Source organism: Mus caroli, chromosome 13, assembly GCF_900094665.2.
Source record: "Mus caroli chromosome 13, CAROLI_EIJ_v1.1, whole genome shotgun sequence".
Lineage (NCBI taxonomy): Eukaryota > Metazoa > Chordata > Mammalia > Rodentia > Muridae > Mus > Mus caroli.
The window spans coordinates 23,595,336-23,609,160 of record NC_034582.1 but is presented as its reverse complement, the minus strand read 5'-3'; the positions used below and the strand labels follow the sequence as shown (position 1 = coordinate 23,609,160).

Below are 13,825 nucleotides of genomic sequence, written 5' to 3'. Positions count from 1 at the left end.
ATGCAGGTCTACAGTCCTGCAGATTTGCTCTGGAATAGATGTCTCCTTACCAGAATGGCCAGACTTTCCAAAGTATGATCAGTAACGCTCTTCAGAGTTGTAAAGGCTCTCAGGTACCTAATAGCAGCTACTGAGAGTTCAAAGTCCTTTCATTTAAATCATATTTGGCAATCACTTTTAAGTAATTTTATGAGAATTGACAATAAGCGCCGCCCCCAATATATACTCCTTACTGTCTGTCTGAATTGAATTCCATTTTGTATACAGACCACATTTTCCTTCTTTTGTTTATTTGCTGATAGACAGGTAGGGTGGCTCAGCTTCTTTTGTATTGGAACAGCACAACAATAAAGTTGGATGTATAATTACCTCTGTGGCATGCTTTCCTAGTTTGCCTCTTTGTTGCTGTGATAAACATCACAGCCAAAAGCAACTTGCAGAAGGAAGGGGCTTATGTAATTTTTAAGTTATGGTCTATCAATGAAAGAGAGCAGGTGAGCAGCTCAGTGCAGGAGCTTGAAGCAGAGTCTGTTGGTCACTGCCTTGCTATCCGGGTGCCGTTGATCTATTTTGCTTAGATGGCCCAGGCCAATCTGCTAGGGGCAGTAGCACCCACCCTAGCATAGGCCTTCCTTCATCAATTAACACTCTCGAAAATGCTCCCAAAGACATGCCTACCGACCAGTCAGATGGAGGGAAAATTTCAGTTCATATTTCTTTTTCCCAGGTGTCTCTAATCTATGTCAAATTGACAAAAATAACTTGTGCATATGCTGACCTAGATTCACACACACACACACACACACACACACACACACACACACACACAGAGAGAGAGAGAGAGAGAGAGAGAGAGAGAGAGAGAGAGAGAAAGAGACAGAGAGAGAGACAGAGAGACAGACAGAGACAGAGAGACAGAGACAGGCAGACAGAAACAGAGAGAGAGTAATATAGCAGCCCCAGATGTTAGAACGTTCAAGAAATTTCTGCTTCTTCTTCACTATAATTCACAGTGATTTCATGACTTGCTGTATCACTTATGTGACCACCCTCAGTTTGTGATGGTTCTTGTTTCTTGTCTTCCCACCACTTAGTCACCATGGTCCCTCATTTCATTTTCTGAATTGCAGCCATTCTGGAACTGGGTGAGAGGGAATACCAAAGAAATTTTAGTTCTAAATTTCCTGTTTTCTAGAGGAAACATTTTTTCAAATATTTATTTTTATCTTTGAAAAATATTCACATAACTCATGTGGACAATTGATTGGATGATTATTTTTGTGTTTTGTTTTTTAAAGTTATGTAGAGTGTCTAGATATTCACGTCAGACATATTACTAACTATTTTCTCTCATCTTGTACACTTTTATCTTCCCTCTGCACAGTATTTCTCTTTGGATGTAAAGAAGTTTTTAAATTTCATTTAATCCCATTTGTCTGTGGATGGGGAGATGATAGTATGACTTGCTATTATAGTCCATGAGTGAAAAATGTTTTAACCTTGTAGCTCTTGGTTTTAGGTCTTACACTCAGGTCTTTGACGTATTTTGAACCTAGGTTTTTTTTTTTTGTTTGTTTGTTTGTTTTGTTTTTTTAAGGGTGAAAGAGACAGATCTGGATGTTTTGTTCTTGTTCATTTATTTTTTTTTCTTCTGTGTTCGATAAAGATTCTACAGTGCTGCTTGTTGGAAAAGCTCTTTCTCCAATGTGTGCTTTGGAATATATATTGAAACACAGTTTGTGTGTGTACACATGATTTTCTTCCTGGGTTTTCTATATTCTACATGTCTGAATTTGTACTAGTACCACGAGTTTTTGTTACTAAGATTGTGATTTTTTAAATGCAAATTAATTATAATCATGTATCCAATCTTGTTCTTTACGTCAAGATTGCTTTGGCTACTCAGAAGGTTTCAGTTCTTCTGGGGATTATTTTTTTTTTAGGTCTGGAAAGCATGTCATTCGTATTATCCTAGGATTACGTGAAATACTTAGATAATTCTTGACAAAACAAGCATGTTCCCAGTGTCACTTGTGCTAATCTGTGGACACGGAGTTCTTCCCATCTTGTAGTATTTTTAGTCTGTTCTTTAATTTGTTTCTGCATTAACTTATAATTTTCTTAGCTTAAGTCTTTCATACCCTGGTTTGACTTATTCCTAGTTATTTTCATTTACTTTGGAGCTATTGTAAATGTAATATTTTTCTGACTATATTTTAGAAAAAATTATTATTGACATTCAGGAACACTACCAAGAGCTACTAAGTTTGTGTTTGATTTTATGTATTGGTATCTTCAGAATTTTTTTTCTGAGCTTCAGTTTTTAATAGAGATATATTTACACATAAAATCATCTTTTACAAAAATATCACCAAACAAAAATTAAAATACACTTAGAAAACAAACAATAATAGTCACCCTTCCCCCAATCAAAGAGGAGCAGAGATGTGGTTAAGGCACTGTCCTTAGAGCAGGGCTGGGTTTGAGCTGAGGAATCATGAGTGACTGAGGTGTTCAGCCATAGTATTGTTTGGAGGCTTGTACAGTACCATTGACTAGGGTTTGTTGTGCATAAGGCATTTGGTATTTGGGAGGCATTTTGAGGGTTGGGTGTTGGTATAGGTAGGTTCTAAAATGATTTCCATACAGAGACATTGACAAAGGGAGAGGCCTTGGCAGCTTAACAGATCTCTGCATACAAAGTCAAGGCAATAGGACAGGGTAAACTCAGAAACAGGTACAGGATGGTACTGAAGCAGGTGGCCAGTTACTTCTGCCTGCTCTTGAGCAAAGAGCCCAAACACCAGGCAAGGCAGGTCTTCCAAACTCCTTACCCTCATCCAGGGATACTAATGCAATGGGTGCATTTTGGAAGTCCACAAAACCCTTGGCATTCTGTTGGAAGTAACAGAAGGCACCAGCCACTGTAGAAGGATCTGAGAACTATAGCTGCCAGCCAAATGTCTTGGCTGATCATTCCATTTCAGCCTTGCTCTGTCCCCATGTCCATACAGTAGGGTACAACTCAGCCTTCTGTAACATCTTTTCTAGTTCCCAGGGATAGGACTCCAATGTTACCTTCAGCTGGCCCCACCATGGCCATCACAGGTATGCTCCCTACAAACTCACATTCAGTGGCCAAAATGCTCAGCGCCTGTGCCATGACTCTCTGGACATTGTTGGCACGAAAGGGTAGAAGCCCTTACTCTCCTCGGGGTTGGGCTAATATTCAGGAAGGAACTCTACTTCCACGATACTTCAGGGACAAGAAACTGTGAACCAGAGAACTTTGAGTCCTTACTCTCCTCAGGGCTGGTAGTGTCCAGATTGTTGGGGTATCAGCTGAGGACAGGGTGCACAGGCACTCATTTGATGAAGACTCCTGCTTTCAACTTCAGCTAAACTTTCTCATTGAAACAAGTGTCTTCAGAAAAAAACAATGCCTGAGACCAATTGCATCCTGAGGTAACCTGCCTTTGGACCTCTTCAAACACTTGACTTGCTGGCATTGAGAGGGTGGGACATTCAGGGAAATTAGTCTGGCTTGCTGAATCAAAGAAGGGCTCCAATGACAGGCACAGAAAGATTCTCAGCTTGACACACAGCTTGGTTTTCAGAAGAATTAGATCAAAGAAAGTTGAGTAGGGGAAGCAGCCAGAACAGAGCCTTCAACACAAGAGGTCCTCTGGGTCTGAGTATAGATCCAGAGGAAGCCACACAGGAAAAAATAATGTAGGTGGCTCAGGCTAAGAAGCCCATTGTGGCATCCATACATCCATCAGGTAATTGGTTCCTGAAACTGACCCTTAGTGAGACCTGCTACTTGGAGCCATGTGAAAAGCAAGAGGCAAAAGGACAATAAAAGTGAGAAGCACTTGGATTGGGGCCAGCATTATTCACAAGAAGCAGAACTTCTGTCTTGAGGCCACAGAGGTGTAACTCATGGAAATGTTGAGGCCTGGGAGGTGGGATCCAGGGGTCACAGGGTCCAGGAATTTCCTCGCTTATGGTGGAAGAAGTTGGAGTGAGTACTGCCCTACTCCCTGGCCCTTGTCAGAGCAGAACACATTTAGAAAATGTTTATTCTCTTAAATAAGTGGCGCCATATGAACTTTTTAAACAGACTTTTAAAAAAGCTATTCAACTGGGGAGCCTTTGGCTTCTGTCTGCCACATCTGTATCTCTTGTGTTTCCCTTTCTTCTCTTTCTTCTCTATTGCTCTAGCTCAGACCCTAAGCGTTGTACAGAATATGACAGATATAAGTATTTAGCATTTAAAATAATGAAGTTAGATTGTTCCAATAAGAAAAGCTATTGTTTATCTTTTTTATTTATTGTTGAGTATAATAGGGTAAATGGACGTCGTCACCTTACTTAGCTCTCTCTAATGAACTGTCATTATCAGGGAGGCTTTTTGCTTTGTCACCTGCAATAGGTGGGTGGAGAACAATTCACATCCTCTGACCTAGGTCAGAGCAAACAGGATGCATTATTTCCTGTAGCTTCAGAATGCTGCCCGCCTCCATTCTCTCTAGGCTACCCTGTGGCCATTGCCTTTGCATTGGTCAGAGATGTCTGCTGAACAGGCCTCGGGCTGGGTTAAAAGTCTCCATGGCTGAATATTTTCTGTTTTACCACAAGTTCATCCTAAACTTCACAGCACAGACAGGAGTCTCCAACTCTGCTATACACCATGAGTCCCGGCAGCAAATCCACCCCTCATCATAATTCCTTCCAGTGGAGAAAAGAATGTTGTATATTCTATTATCTAAAGCAGGACAATTGCTCACCCATGACATGCTAACATTTGTTACTATAACTGATCTTTCTCTATACTCAGTAACTGATGCTCATTGTCTATCAGTACATTTTGGGGGAATCTTTGTCATAGATTTTTTTTTACTAGGTTTGACATTCACGAAAGCAGCTACATTTTGTACATTTCTGGGAACCCAATTGTACCTCTTCTTTCCTGTGACCTGCTCTACTTGTATTCTCCTAGGAACTCTGCCTTAAGACCAGCACAATTGCTGCATTTTTTCTGTTTATTCTTTTTTAAAAACGACTAATATTTTGGCATCCTAGTAATCTCATTTACGCTCCAGTCCGTTTCTTAGGCTCATCTAAATGTCCCACCATAAATGTGACCCTAGGCTGATGTCCTAGCCAGTGAGTGAATTGCTATTCTAAAGAGAAGCTCTTAAATCCCTCTCTTCTTTTATCAGATTATCATCATTGTGCATTTACAAAAGTAGTGTGTTTTTCAAACACACAGAGAAGGTTAGAAGCTCTCAAGCTTACTTCCTATTTTGTTAAAAGCTCCTGAGTTCTACCTCTCAAAAGAATGAGCTCAACAACAATGAGCCTAAGAGCATGCTGATTGGGTTGTCTCCTATTGTCTAGAAATCTCTGTAATATCCGTGATGTGTTCTTAAAGACAGAGTGGAAATACTTTTATGATGATATAATAGTGAGATGAACCCTTATTCTAGGTTAGAAGCAAGTGACAAACAGCTACCCTAAACGAATCATGATTCTCCAAAGTGAATAAAGAAAATATCTACTTTGCTTAATCTATAATCATTTATGATAAAGGACATTACTTGGGGTTTGAAATTAATCTGGCAAGTCCTTCCTACTACCAGTTTCTACCCATCTGTACTTCTGATTCATTGTGAATCTAACCGAACAAGAAGAAAGTTAAATTTGAAACTCGGGACGGGCTCAGTAGTGATCCAGTATAGTGGATAGTTACAATGCACAGGATTCTACTGTATAAGCTGGCGTAAGTCCTACTTTAAATTTTCTTTAAAAGTGATGGCATAAGAGCAGATTGTAAAGTAGAAAACAGATGACAGAGCAGTGGAGTTGATATGAAATGTACCAATGGTATTTCTCCTGATGAAGCCTCCCTAACTTGAGAGATACCTACTAAAAATCACCAGAGTGCCCATGACAAGCACTTGTCTCTTAGGGAATTCATTTTCAGCACCAGTATACAATAAATTGTTGATATCATGCCACAAATCAGTGATGACAACCCTTCAGAATTTCTCATATAGGACTAATCCTCATACTCAATTGGGATGAAAATTTAGAACATCGAAGGAGTGTTATAGCAACTGCTTATTCTACCTTTCCTACTGTGTCACTTCAGCAACCAGATTAGGAGAAAGTAACAAATGATGTCCTGATGAGATGAACTTGAAAGAACACAGAGCAGCCTTGTTAGGTTTAGTGTGAATAGAATACTGGGAAAGTGTCTAAGATGATACTAAGGAGACAAAATCATATATATATGGAATATATATGATTTAGGAATATAGCTGGAGATGGTAATTAGAGAAACCTAGAAGCATTTAATGTTCACATCCTAACAAGTTGTAAACTTTTAAATGTTTCACAGCACATTGAGCTTTAGCATATTCTTGTATGGTTGGCAAATACATTGCAAGAGATAACCAAGAATGTCTAGCTTTCGTACAAGATCTTCAGGTCTCCATGTTTGGGTGACATTGACTGGAGAGGAACCCACAGATGTCAATGCAGAGAGTGATCCATAAAGAGGTAAGAATGAGAAGCCAGTTCAGACTAAATTCTTCCTGTATGTTTGTATGTATGTATGTATGTATGTATGCATGCATATATGTATGTATTTTCCAATTAAGTATCTGATGGTATCATTTCATGATAGCTTGACCCTATAAATAGTACTGGATTTTAGTAATATGATGAATATTAAAATTTCATTTGCTAGCAAAAGTATGACCATTATTATTAGTATTTACCTCTGAGAGTTCCAGAAAGAAATGTATATAAAGAGTTATTTGATAAAGATAAATTTCAGATAGAAAATAAAATGCCATTTTGCTCTAGTTGCTACAGCCCCATGCAATGCTTGGGGTTATGCTCTGTAGCTGACTAGTTAGAGAGAAGCATTGTACATGATTATAGTTTATTTTGAACATAGATATTGACATATCTGACAGCAGAAAATGCCTAAGATACAGACAGCCATATTTTCAGATGTCAAGCTGATGTCCACTCATTATTAATTGTGCATTAGAAGTTTGGAATATTATATAAAATTTGTGTTTATGTTGTACAAACCAATGTCTGTAATAGAGGCTCTCATGTACCTTTTTGAACAATTTTCCTTTCCAGAGCCTGATCTTTTATTAGACCAAGGGAATGCATAAAACTAACAAGCAAACAAAATCTGCCAACCATGGTCATTAGCCGCAAAGACTTAAACTTAAGGCATTTAAGTAAAGATTTGACGTGTTTAAATTTTTTTATTATTTTGATGAGCTTTTTAAATTTTCTTAGCTTTATCATTAATTTAATTATGCACTTTACATCCTGGTTGTAGCCCCCCTTCTCCTTCGAGTCCCTCCCTCATACTTTGCATCTCCACATCTCTTTTCTCCTTTTCCTCTGTGAAATGGGTACCAACTTGTCTTGGCACACCAATGATCAGCAAGACTAGGTGTATTCTCTCCTACTGAGACCAGCTAGTGCAAGAAGTCCAAAGGCAGGCAACAGTGTCAGAGACAGCCACAACTCTAATTATTAGGGAACTCACATGAAGACAAACTGCACATCTGTTACATATGTGTAAAGGGGCTAGGTCCATCCGTGAATGGCCTTTGGATGACTTTTCAGTCCAATGAGTCCCCTACTTTTATTTCCAAATTTACCTTGGACCTATTTAAGTATTTATTTTAAACTTTTTTGTTATGTTGTGCAGAAATGTTAAATGAAGTTTTAGTAATAAAAGTCAAGATAAAATTTATTTTGCTAATGCCTTTGTCAAACAGGTGAAGTTACACTCCATGGTGTCACCACCTCATTGCTATACAGCTGCTTGCCAGATTCCAGTAATAAAGCTACCAGGATTCTTGAATCCTAGTTCATAAGACATGAATTTCTGTCTTTTTCTTCTGCCTAACCTTCCTTCAGGCAACTGCCAAGATTCAGAGTGTGTTTGCTCTGTTGTTTTTCCTTCAAACATTAATAAAATTGTCCAAGAATTCTTTTAACAAGACTAAGAACCCAAGAGGAGTATTTAGATCCCCTAGTAATACCATGGACAATAAGATTTGTCTGACAACCACAAGCCACTAAAGATCAGAGTGACGGAAGTCACAATCTTATGTTTCTTGGAATCAGAAGACAAGCGGAGTTACCTCCAAACATCTCATCTCTCCTGACTTAATGAAGACAGGGTCTTTTTGGCTTATTCCTCGATAGTTGAGTAGATAATATTTTTCATTCATAGGGGCAAATGGAGGGAAAATGTGACATTATTCCTCAGCTGAATGCCTATGAAGTAACAGATTTTCAAAAAAACCTAGCATCTAGTGAACACAACAAATAACAATTTTAGAAAACTCAAGAGGGAAGTAAGAGTGATCCCATGCTGTTTCAAAGCCTGTTGTGATGGGGGACATTCCTCCCTGCTTCTTGGTAGAAACTGCAGTTTGAATCAATGTCTTTCAACATGAGAGGAGAAGCAGCAGAGACAGAAAAAGACACCATATATGGTAAAGTGTCTTACTGTGAAAGACACTGGACTCTGAGTCATCACAACTGTGTGTCTAAGGAAATAATTATTGTGTCCTATGAGAGAGGAACCTGACATTGTCAGTGAATTAATTTTGCACTCCACCTGTTAATAAATATTCACTATCATGTTAATAATGTCAAAATGTTCCCATGTCTCCCAATTCTCTGTCCAAATATCAGAAAATCAAAGGAATAGAGGCTAATCTGTAAAAGAGGGGAAGAAAGGTCACGGAACTGCTAATCCCTGTCTTCCTGGATTTGTGATCTCAACCACTAGAGGATGAGGGGATAATACTAGGCACAATGATTGTGAGGTGCACGGAATGAGGGGACAGTGCAAACAGTGTGACTATGACTTACAGAGAGAAAGGAGATGTACTAAGCAACGTAAGTGGGAGATGCAGTTGTATTTGTGCTAGAAGATTCATATGTAACATTTTTTTTTCAACCAAAGGTGGTTAGCTTAGCTAGGGCTCCTGTTTCCAGTACCTTCTCCTTCCTGCTAATGTTAATTGGCCAATAAGATCAAATTGTGAAACTGAACTCCCATCTCTGAGATACAACACTCTCATGATCTATGGCAGGAATAAAACACAGAAGCCATTTTTGCTAAATGTGTTTGCTAGCCTGGTTTGGGTTCTGGTACAGTGTTTTGGAAAACTAAATTCCCTTGTTGAGCTAAATTTATGTATAAAATATAATATATACTATGAAATATATATATGTATATATATTCATGTATGTATTTAGTAACACATGTTAATAGGCTTCCTTCATGCCTAGCATACCAAAGTGTGTTCTTATAGGAGCTGACAGATGCTCAAGAGATGAGATGTTCCTTGATTTTAGACATGTATTTGACAAAAGGACAATGAATAAACAGGTTTTGTTTATCTTACTAAATGAACACTATATGTCCTCAGTCTTTAACTATTCTTTATGTAGTATGAATTCTGATGTTATACACTATCCTACATTTTGGAGCAAATCAATTCTGAATCTTAAACTTTAGGCCCAATAAAAGTAGAACTTTGTGATTGAGATTCAAATAGTCAGGCGATGACTGGGCTAGCATCATCTGTTGAGGTAGTTAGGCATCCATCTTTCTGCCCAAGAAGGTACAGTTTAAGCAACTGCAAATAGCAGTTATTTTCTACTGTGATCCATGGATTTGATTTTCTGTGTAAAGTACCCTTGGTTCATTTTCCCAACACTCTGTAAATAGAGAACTTTTGGCGTATAACATCGACTGGGATTAAATGGAATAGAATTAAATGGAATAGAATTAAATGGAATACTGCTTATGGTTCTTAATGTCCTTATTTTCTATACTTCTGAGCTCAATGATGGTGTAAGGGGACTGTAGGAAGCCTCTTTCATAGACATTTGTAGACTATCAGGCAGAAATTATTATTTTTATACTCCAAATCTATATCATGAAAGGCTTGTTATATGTTTACATTAATGCAAAAAAAATCATTATGTTTTATGATGATATAGGATAAATTTATATATACTGCCTCTAGATATGCTTTGGAAAAGACAAGTAATTTGAAGAATTTAGAATTGAGAACAGGGAAAGCTAATCCATAGATTATGAGTGATTATTTAATTTGTAAATTTATAGTTGAAAAATATAAATAGATTTTTCTTATTTGTTTCTGAAACTAACATTTGTAATGAATGCAAACTGTTTTAGTTTGGGTTTCAATAACTGTGAGGAGACAACATGACCATGGCAAATTTTATGAAGAAAAACATTTAATTGAGGGTGTCTTACATTTCACAGGTTTAGTCTATTTGTATCATGATAGGAACCATAGCAGTATGCAGACAAACATGGCAGGAGAGGTAACTGAGAGTTCTACATCCTGATCAGCAGGAAAGACAACGAGCCACTGAGCCTTTGCTTGAGCTTCTAAAATGTCAAAGCACCTTTTCTAACAAGACCACATCTACTCTAACAAGACAACATCTCCTGTATTGCTACTCTCTATGAGTCTATGGGGAACATTTGTTTTCTTTTTTTCTTTTTTTTTTTTTTTTTTTGGTTTTTCAAGACAGGGTTTCTCTGTGTAGTCCTGGCTGTCCTGGAACTCAGAAATCCGCCTGCCTCTGCCTCCCAAGTGCTGGGATTAAAGGCGTGCGCCACCACGACCGGCGAACATTTGTTTTCAAACTGACACAAAATGTTAAGTATTTGCTAAACAAAACATCTCCAAAGATAAAATAAGATGCATTTCTTCCTTGCAAAGAGAAGTGTTTTAAAACTCAATCACATTTGCACAGAAAAACTTAGTGACAATAAGAAAAGCAGAGAAGTGTAAGCAGCTGTTTGCCTTGGGGCATAATTATGTAACCACTTCTTGGTCTTACATGGTTATTTTTGTTTGTTTGTTTCTTTGATTTTTCTTTATTATGTCTGAAATTGGAGATGTGAAGACAAGCAGATCTACTTCTTGAAGATGCTTCAATTACTAGATGGTTCAAAAGGTTTTTCCAGGCATTCGTGCATTTTGACACTATTTTCCTAGGACTTGTCACTAAGCAACTGGAATCAATCTTATTAAAACAAGAAGACAACAGTGGGTTCACATAATAGTTGCTCAAAGAGGCTGTGATATCATTTCCCTTTACTATCCATGTGCATATTTAAAATAATCATTTGAAGCCAGGCATGGTGGCGCACGCCTTTAATTCCAGCACTCAGGAGGCAGAGGCAGGCAGAGTTCTACAAAGTGAGTTCGAGGAGAGCCAGGGCTATACAGAGAAACCCTGACTCGAAACCCCCCCCCCAAAAAAAAAAAAAAACCAAAAAAAAAAAAAAAACAGCAACAACAAAAAAAAACCCCACCACTACCACCACCACCAAAAACATTTGAAGGTGATAGAAGGGTAGAATTGTAAAATGTAGGCACTTACCATGTATTACAGACTTTTAGAGGGGATAAACTCAGAAATGTCAGTAGAGTGCTTATGAAGTTTCTAGTGAAGTGCTAATACCCACGAATGTTATCTCTCCCAGTTCCTATTTTTCTTCTCCTGTTTATTTTATTAGTTATTTAAGCAAGAATTGTTGGCCCACAGAAGGCTTATGCCATTGAGCAAGAATGGAGACTGGATTGTAAGTGCAGGAGTATATTGAGATACATAATGATGCTCGATATAAAACATCATAGATAATGCATGGTGAAACAGAAGAAGTGAGAGATGAAAGCGTCTGTGTGTTAGGGCTGGCATTACGTGGAGACCTGTCATCACACAGAGGGACAGCTGTATAGTGAAGAAAACCACATAGCATATACTCAATATATTTCTGCAGGTGGATTTCAACTATGACCCAGGTAGAGACAGAGCAACCAGACATCAACTTTTGGAAAAAGAAGCAGAAATAGAAACAGTAGACACTTGAAAGCTAAGAGAAATTAGTGAACTTGTAGGTATACTAAACTCTGCCAACACAGCTTGTAATCGTAACATATGATAAATGCGATTGTGTTGGCATCACACAAGTTTATATTAATGGATATTTAAGCATGAAAGTCAATGTCATTTCAAACTTTCCTACAGAGTAGTAGTAAGCCATAGGGTAGGAATTATGCAAGGGTCCCATACTGTTAAATTGTCACTTACCAGATTTCACATATAATTTATCAGGTGCGCAATATAATTTTCCTTTTGTTGTTCATTTTCCCTGGAAGTGTGATTAATATACCTATTATGGTTTCTGTGACAATCAACAGTATACCAAAGCCAGTGTTTGGCTTCGGTTGAATTTTCTGAGTTTAGTAGAATTCATACAAATAGTATGAATGTGAATCTATTCAGTGTGTTTCCTACACTGGCTTACTCCATTCTGGAATAGGAAGGAAAAATTATGGTATCTGTTGAAAACCCTGATTTTGAGCCTTAAAGTAATGGTAGACTACGTATTTGGGAAATGATGAAATATTCAATTTCTTGGGGATTCCCAATATAAAAACTAACCAGTGATCAGAATGCTAATGCATCTGATGTGTAATTAATTTTAAGAGTTCTGAAAAATGAAATTAACATACTAAGGAAATGATCTTTTTACTTTAATTTCAAACATTGATCTTTAGTCATTGATCTATAGTTATATAACTTTCAAAGCCCCTGGACCCTTCTGAGTTAGCTCTTTTCACTGTCCTAAAAGTTATCATTTGACAAACAGAACTAAAACTGGCATGCCGACACCCTTAAGTCTCCTCTGCAACAAAGGCTGCACCTTTATGAGTGGCCTCTCAGAGTCATTCTGCAGGGCCACCAACCCATCACACAATATCAAGCCTTCAGTGATCGCCATGACCACTCTTGGTTTCAGAAGAAGTACAATGAGAAGGCCTCTGAACATGGCCACTTTCAACTGCCAACTTGATGTGCTGCCTAAGTTACTTTGGACCACAGATTCTGTTTGCTGACTCTAAAACAAAACAACACACACACACAAACACACACACACACACACACACACAAACAAAAATCATATCTCAGGAGATTTTTTTTCTAATGGCATTGACTTTTTTTTGTAAATAACAATTATTCAACTTCATCTCATCTGCAGCCATTATCACAGTGTGCTAGCTAGCTTTCTGTCAACATGTCACAAGACAGAGTCATTTGACAGAGAGGACTTCAGTTGAGGAAGTGTTTCCCTCAGTCTGAAATGTAAACAAGTCTGTGAGGGCAATTTCCTGGTTAATGATAGATGTGGGAGTGCCAAGCTCAATGAAGGTAGTGCCATCTTAGGGCAGGTGGCGTGAAGTGGTATAAGAAAGTGAAGTGAGTAAGCCATGGGAAGTGAGCCATTGAATGACATTTCTCCTTGCTCTTTGCTTCCATTTTGACCTCCACTTCCTGCTTGATTTCTGGGCCTGAGTTCCTTCAGTGATGAACGGTGATGAGATACTATAAGCCAAACCAACTTTCCTCCCAAATTGGTATGGGTCAGTGATTTTATCATAGCAATAGAAACCTAGCCAAGATACACAGTGATACACTAATATTTCACTTGCATGGACTCTGAATCTAACGTATTACATGGGCAGCCCTGAGAGAATATATGCTTTCCCCTGAAGCTTCACAAGCCAGTCCTCCATCATCTATACTTTCACCAATATTATCACTACCCCAAGGGCCCACAAAACAGCAACATTATATGATCTGAGCCCTTCCCTTCCCTTCCCTTCCCTTCCCTTCCCTTCCCTTCCCTTCCCTTCCCTTCCCTTCCCTTCCC

At 38.3% G+C, this 13,825-nt stretch overlaps 1 pseudogene; it reads right to left on the bottom strand.

Moving 5' to 3' along the window:
- Positions 1 to 2,680: 2,680 nt before the first annotated feature.
- The window catches only part of LOC110308481, a 48,383-nt pseudogene continuing 37,238 nt past the window's right edge, over positions 2,681 to 13,825 (bottom strand).